Source organism: Entelurus aequoreus, linkage group LG18, assembly GCF_033978785.1.
Source record: "Entelurus aequoreus isolate RoL-2023_Sb linkage group LG18, RoL_Eaeq_v1.1, whole genome shotgun sequence".
Taxonomy (NCBI): domain Eukaryota; kingdom Metazoa; phylum Chordata; class Actinopteri; order Syngnathiformes; family Syngnathidae; genus Entelurus; species Entelurus aequoreus.
In genome coordinates, this window is record NC_084748.1 from 47,763,497 (window position 1) to 47,771,481 (window position 7,985).

At 41.8% G+C, this 7,985-nt stretch overlaps 1 long non-coding RNA gene across 1 annotated transcript in view; it reads left to right on the plus strand.

Annotated features, from left to right (window-relative positions):
• LOC133634208 (uncharacterized) overlaps nucleotides 1-5,746 on the plus strand; it is a 16,056-nt gene extending 10,310 nt beyond the window's left edge. The window contains exons 4-5 of the long non-coding RNA XR_009821908.1: nucleotides 4,952-5,112; nucleotides 5,406-5,746. This is a non-coding gene — a long non-coding RNA (uncharacterized LOC133634208). The remainder of the gene's footprint in view (nucleotides 1-4,951; nucleotides 5,113-5,405) is intronic.
• The last annotated feature ends 2,239 nt before the right edge of the window (nucleotides 5,747-7,985 follow it).

The window sequence follows — 7,985 nt, forward strand, 5'->3', positions numbered from 1 at the left end:
TTCACAGTGACTTTTATCTCCACGACAATACATCGGTGAAACACTTTAGCTACGGAGCCAACGTGATAGCATCGGGCTCAAATGCAGATAGAAACAAAATACATAAACCCGTGACTGGAAGGATAGACAGAAAATCAACAATACTATTAAACCATGGACATGTAACTACACGGTTAATGCTTTCCAGCTTGGCGAAGCTTAAAAATGCTGTTGCTAACGACGCCATTGAAGCTAACTTAGCAACGGGACCTCACAGAGCTATGATAAAAACATTAGCGCTCCACCTACGCCAGCCAGCCCTCATCTGCTTATCAACACCCGTGCTCACCTGCGTTCCAGCAATTGACGGAAGGACAAAGGACTTCACCCGATCATCCGTGCTGTCGGTGGCTAGCGTCGGCTAGCGCGTCTGCTATCCAAGTCAAAGTCCTCCTGGTTGTGTTGCTGCAGCCAGCCGCTAATACACCGATCCCACCTACAACTTTCTTCTTTGCAGTCTTCATTGTTCATTAAACAAATTGCAAAAGATTCACCAACACAGATGTCCAGAATACTGTGGAATTATGAGATGAAAACAGGGCTATTTTGTATTGGATTCAATGGGGTACCAATACTTCCGTTTCACTGGTGACGTCACGCGCATACGTCATCATACATAGACGTTTTCAACCGGATGTTTAGCGGGAAATTTAAAATTGCACTTTATAAGTTAACCTGCCCGTATTGGCATGTGTTGCAATGTTAAGATTTCATCATTGATATATAAACTATCAGACTGCGTGGTTGCTAGTAGTGGCTTTCAGTAGGCCTTTAAGGCTCCAATTACTTCACAAAATATTCCCCTTTGAAATACATATTGGGGGAAATTGTTATGACCTGTAACACCAGGTCATATTCTGGTATTTGTTATTATTTCTCCTTAGTTGAGTGTTCTTTTCTGTTCCAGCGCTCCCTTTGTTGCCACGGATGCTCATTTAAAGGAGCCATATGTAATCATGTGGCCAGAAATGGTACTGCAATTACAGTCAAAATTCTGACTGAGGTTGCCAGATACGCAGCCGAATCCAGCTCGATGGACTGGGCTACTCCATTTTACACAGAAATTAGGCTATTGTCAGGAAGAAGTACGTCATGTCTGTGTACAATATCACAACAAATGGCAACCATATGGTTATTGTCAGCACTATCAGAAAACAAAGACTAAAACAAACTACAACCAACGCTAGCAATGGTTATACTAGTGAAAATAAGTAGAGTATGTTTAGCGGCCTATTGTACACCCAAAACTAAAGAGGAGACATTTTACCAAGGTAAGTCTATAGGCTACTGTTTCAAATGTTTCAGATTGCCATATAACTTGGTGCATGTAGTCCACAATATGCAAACACCAATGAGGAATTATTTTATCATGTGACTTGGCTGTCTCCATACGTTTCACATTGCCACGATGACAGCCGTGCTAATGTCGGAACACATTTCCTCAGCGTATCAGCATGTTGAGAAGGAAATAGGCACTGACACTACACATATCCACATAGGTTTTATTTGTCGAAAATATATGTCAGTTGGATGACACATCGACATACAAGCTAACGGGCATATATTTCCCCCGTTAGCCTGTATGTCCATGTGTCATTGACCGGGCTAGCATGCTAAGCATTGGTTGCAGGAACATACTAGCTTTGTTAGACAAGATCATAGACTGTATTGGACAATATAGTTTACATACCAAATGTCCATTTCCATTTATTACAAGTAATAAGAAAACGTAGATGCCTGACTTGCCTTTTAAGGAGGAAATTAACAAGTTTGGCATCAGATGAAAAAATGTTCTCCGCCTTCAATGGTCTCCATCTTTCAAAGGCATCCCCGATACAAATCCTCATTTTGTTCCTGGCTTTGTCGTGAATAGGTTGAGAATCCTAACGAGGCCTTTGAGATGTACTAAAGTCTGACATGTTTAGTAACTTTACCAGTGGCAGTAGCCAGACAAAGATGGCAACCTGGATGTGACACACTCACAGACTTTCTAATTGGTCAAACGGTGGAGGGCGGGACATCGAAATGAAAACAATAACAAGATTTCGGGGCTGTAAATGTAATTATGAAATGAGCATATCCCGGCTGAACTACTGTTATCAGTTATAGAGGTATTGGAAAAGAACATGATATAGCAATGCCTTTTGACATATCAGGGACATTTAATGATGACTTAACATGTTTTTTTTTACATATGGCTCCTTTTATGGGTCCCATTTTTATAGTCTTTGGTATGATTCAAACCCCAGCCGAGTCATACCAAAGACTATAAAAATGGGAGCCATTACCTCCTTGCTTGGCACTCAGCATCAAGGGTTGGAATTGGGGGTTAATTCACCAAAATGATTTCCGGGCACGGCACCGCTGCACCTCCCAGGGGGTGATCAAGGGGATGGGTCAAGTGCAGAGGACACATTTCACCACACCTAGTGTGTGTGTGACAAGCATTGCTACTTTAACTTGAACTTTCAGAGCCTTTGCTCAATACTTTGTTGATGCAGGCCCGGCCCTAACCAATCTGGCGCCCTAGGCAAGATTTTAGGTGGCGCCCCCCCACATCGGCAGTGAAGTGCATATACTCACAAGAAACCGAATAGCTTTGTCTTTGACCTTTTTTTTTACTTAAAGAAAGCAAATTAACAATCAGAATTGTTAACAAGATAAAAAAAACTATGGATAAATAAATGAACACAAAAAATAAAAAATGAATATATGAAATACAATATTTTTTACATACATAAACACAAAATAAAATGTGTCAACAAGTTGCATAAAATAAATTAAAAAATACAATATAAATAAGGCACTGCACAAAACAAGATATCAAACCAGTATGACTTTAACAACTATATTACAAAAAAAGGGGATCCAACAGAGTTCTCTATTTGTGCTTTTTAATATTGCATTAACTAGAATGACTTACAAATTACTGTACACCAGGGAGTACAGTAATTACCTAACGTTACATTATTATTTTCCATTACAATTTAGCCCCCTCCACAATATTAACCCGACGTTAAAACAGAACTAGCTATTTATTGAATAGCAATTGCCGAATCATGTAACATTAGCTTAATGCTAAAAGCCAGGTTACTATCACATTCTGTAACAGACAAATAATTTCATGTAGGCTAACGTTACCTCCCTGCTACCTCTGTCTTTTTCTCGTTTTTTCTCCTCCTCTTCTTTTCTCTTTTTTCTTCCCTGGGCACCTGACAGTTTTGGCCGTTTTGACATCTTGTGTTGATTTTTTTATGTGGTGACGTCCAAAAAGAGTCATGATACGGGAAGGGAGGGGGCGCACCGTGCGGAGGGAGGGGGCGTAATGTTGTGATAAATAATATTTCTATTAAATAGGCTTTACTTTGCATTTTAATTAACGTGGGATTATTTTATGTATTTAGAAATAATAGTACCAACTTATTTTTTTTATTTTTTTTTTCTCCAACATTTGTGGCACTGGCGTGGCGCCCCCTGATGGATGGCGCCCTTAGCATTTGCCTATACGGCCTATGCCACGGGCCGGCCCTGCTTCTCCTATCTCTAAGGTCTATTTCTGTTTCAGTGCTCCTTTCTTTCTTTACTTTGAGCACCGATTATTCTCACCTGCCATTGATTAGTGACCTGCTTCTGATGGCTAATCAGAGAGTCTTATATATCTGCAAGCAACCTTGTTCTTCACGCTATGCCAGGGGTGTCCAAACTACGAACCGCAGGCCAAGTGTGGCCTGCTGGTGTCTTCAGTCTGGCCCGCATCACAAGTTCTGCTAAGAAGTGTGCTGTGTTGATAGTATCATAGCACAACACACGCAAAGATGTTTCGTCTTTGTGTGGGGTCAAAAATATATTTTAAAGATGAATAAAATACACTATATTGCCAAAAGTATTTGGCCACCTGCCTTGACTCACATATGAACTTGAAGTGCCATCCCATTCCTAACCCATAGGGTTCAATATGACCTTTTGAAGCTATTACACCTTCAACTCTTCTGGGAAGGCTGTCCACAAGGTTGCGGAGTGTGTTTATAGGAATGTTCCACCATTCTTCCAAAAGCGCATTGGTGAGGTCACACACTGATGTTGGTGGACAAGGCCTGGCTCTCAGTCTGCGTTCTAATTCATAGTAAAGGTGTTCTATCTGGTTCAGGTCAGGACTCTGTGCAGGCCAGTCAAGTTCATCCACGCCAGACTCTTGTCATCCATGTCTTTATGGACCTTGCATTGTGCACGGATGCATTGTCATGTCGGAAGAGGAAGGGGCCCGCTCCAAACTGTTCCCACCAGGTTGGGAGCATGGAATTGTCCAAAATGTTTTGGTATCCTGGAGCATTCAAAGTTCCTTTCACTGGAACTAAGTGGCCAAGCCCAGCTCCTGAAAAACAACCCCACACCATAATTCCTCCTCCACCAAATGTCACACTCGGCACAATGCAGTCCGAAATGTACCAGGGCCTACCACTTTGTGGCTGAGTTGCTGTTGTTCCCAAACTCTTCCATTTTCTTGTAATTTGGAATGTTTAGGAGCGAGGAAATTTCACGACTGGATTTGTTGCACAGTTGGCATCCTATGACAGTTCCACGCTGGAAATCACTGAGAGCGGCCCATTCTTTCACAAATGTTTGTAGAAACAGTCTCCATGCTTAAGTGCTTGATTTGATACACCTGTGATTAGTGATTCTCATCATTTGGATGGGTGGCCAAATACTTTTGGCAACAAAGTGTACATATTACACACATATATGTACACATTAGCTATCATAACACTTTATACTTTTATATATTTTTCTTCCTTTTTTGCTCCTTCTTTCTCTATAATCTACTTTTTAATCTAATAAGTGTATTTCTCCATATAAGTTGGTAGTAATGATGATAATAAAGGTAAAATATTATTATTCTTTATCATAATGGTAGGAGACCACGGGAAAGACCCTGGACACGGTGGACAGACTATGTCTCCCAGCTGAACTGGGAACACCTTGGGAAGAGCTGGAAGAAGTAGCTGGGGAGAGGGAAGTCTGGGCTTCTCTGCTTGGGCTGCTGCCCCCGCGACCCGACTTCGGAAAAGATGGATGGTATTGTTAATACATTTGAGATTATAGTAATGGTGATAATATAAATATATATAATTATTCATTGTTGACATTGTTATTACTAGTAATATTGTTATAATAATATTATTATAAAATATAACCTTATTATGGTGTAATAATGACCAATGTCAGTACTGTATTATTACTGTTTACTTCACTAATTACTTTTTCAAATATTTAATATGCAGTATTTACAAACATGTGAATATTTTCAGTCTTTTTTCTTCTTAACATTTATTCATGTTAAACACAAATAATGCGGTCCTGGACGGCAGGTACCTTGGCGTGATGACGTCAGGGTGAAGGTGCGAACACGTGACACCACCGTGGCGCCAAGCGACATCATCACGCTGGTGGCGGGCCGCAGGAGGAGGAGGAGCCTGGAAAGGTGTGACCTCCATCGCCCGAGTGGCTTCCGAGTCATTCAGAGGACCTGGAAGAAGACGACAGCTTCATTTTGCTTTTGTAAAAGAGTCTATTATCTTTTAAAGTTGCGCCGACGTCATGAATTTGTTGTTTTTCGTCCTTCTGGCCGTGCAAATGCAGAGCGTTTCTCCCGGTGAGTTGTTTTTATTTACAACTTCTTTGTAACATCTTAAGTGGACTGAAGTTGTTCCGTATTTGTCACACCCCGCCTCGGGTGAAGGTAATGTAACCGTTGCAAACCAGACTTTCAAATCAAGGATGGCAAGGCACGCAGTTGGTAACAGTTTACAAACATTTATTGAAATCCCAAAAAGTGTCAAAAGGTGAACAATGACAGGAAAACAAAGCACCTACAATCTGTAATGGTAATAAACAGAGGCAATATTAGTATTGTATATTATACATAGTACATTTATATTCTAAATACATTTCAAAGTTGCATGCTTTAAATAGGCCTATATAATTCATCAAAATAAGCATATTAAAAATAATCAAAATGTAAATCATCCATTATAACAAAATACATGTATTCATAATCAAAGGTCAATAATCAAATATGTCAAAGTAAAGAATTAAATAATCAAAACAGATTTAGCAAAATCTATTAGCAATCAACAAAACTCATTTAACCGGTTACAACACAACATCTCATCAAAATAATCACCTCAGTAGATGATGCATGAAGATCTAAACTCCTGCTCAGGACAGAGAACCTCCTCTGGCAGTGACCAACAGCAGACTGTCAGAAAAACGGCATTTTCCAACTTAAATAGCCCATAGCTCCGCCCACTAGCTGGGACCAATTTGACAGGGGGAATTAAGAAAACAGTTATTTTGCAAATTACACCATAAATAACCATCACATGTCTAAAAAGTATTCACATAGTACTTTTGCATGTGTAGAGCAGTCATTTTTGTACACAGTATATTCAGGCTTTAGACAACACAACTTTCAAATGTCCAGTGTCCTTCTGTAATACCCAGCTTTTGATAATCATGGTTCGACCCAAATTTGGCCTAATTAGTGAATGCAGGTGTGTTCACCTATATAACGCCCTCAACCCCACCCTGACTCTTTTAGTCAACTGTTCAGAGCCATGGTGGGTGACAGGTAACAATTTGTTTGTTGAGCACATGCTTTTCACTAGCTAACAAGATTGAATGTTTGTAGTTTGTCCATGTTGAGCTTCCCAACAAATGTGCACGGTTTGTGAGGAAGTCCAAAGGTCAAACAGTGACAGTGTGGGGTCAAACTGTCACATTACCTCCCTCCTCTCCAGCGACAGCAAGTTCAGGGAGACGAGACAGGTAATCAGCTAGCAAGTTAGTTTTGCCAGCTCGATGTGTGATATTGAAGCAAAAGGGCTGTAACGCCAAGCACCATCTGGTGACACGGGAGTTCTTATCCCTCATGGAGTTGATCCAGCTCAATGCTCTGTGGTCCGTTTCCAGATCAAAGGTCCGTCCCAGAAGGTAATAACGTAGGCTGTCCAATGCCCACTTGATGGCAAGACATTCCTTTTCGATGGCAGAGTACCTAGTTTCTCTGGGATGCAGTTTACGGCTCAGATATAGAAGCGGTTGTTCCTCGCCCTCCTTTCCTTGGGCTAGGACGGCTCCAAGGCCCACACCGGAGGCATCAACTTGAACAAGGAATCGCTGGTTGAAGTCAGGACTTTGTAAGACCGGGAAAGAGCATAGAATAGCTTTGACCTTTGTGAAGGCAGTTTCACATTTTTCTGTCCATTTGACTGGATTAGAGGATGCTTTGGTAGTCAGCTCGACAAGAGGAGCTGTGATGGTAGAGAAGTGGGGCACAAATCTTCTGTACCACCCAGAAAGCCCCAAGAATGACCGGACCTGCTTCTTTGTCCGGGGTCTAGGACTGTCTTGGATAGCCTTCACCTTGTCCACCTGAGGGCGTATCTGCCCGTTGCCAAGATGGTAACCTAGGTAGCACACCTCAGTTTTGGCCCACTCACATTTCTGGGTGTTAAGAGTGAGCCCAGCAGAATGGATCCGGAGCAGGACTTGACGCAGGTGAGAGAGGTGGTCTTTCCAGGAAGTGCTGAAAACCACCACATCATCACTGGACCAGCTTGTCTGACCACGGAGTAAGGACCTTGCCATTGGGCCAGCAGTTTATGGCTTGAGGTTGGAAGCAAGAGCATGACCTTTTGACCTGGGTATAGCACCCTGTGACGTGCTTTTTGGTCATACCAGGTCTTCTGTTTCATCTGGGCCTTTCCAAGATTTTCTCTTGCCTTGGCTCTGTATTGCTCCAGCCGGTCTCGCATCTGCAGCACATAAGAAAGTACCCCTTGTGGTGCAGGTGGTTTGGATTCCCAGGATTTCTTCAAGAGGTCCAAGGGGCCTTGAACATGGAACCCATAAAGAAGCTCAAAAGGCGAAAACCCGGTAGAGGCTTG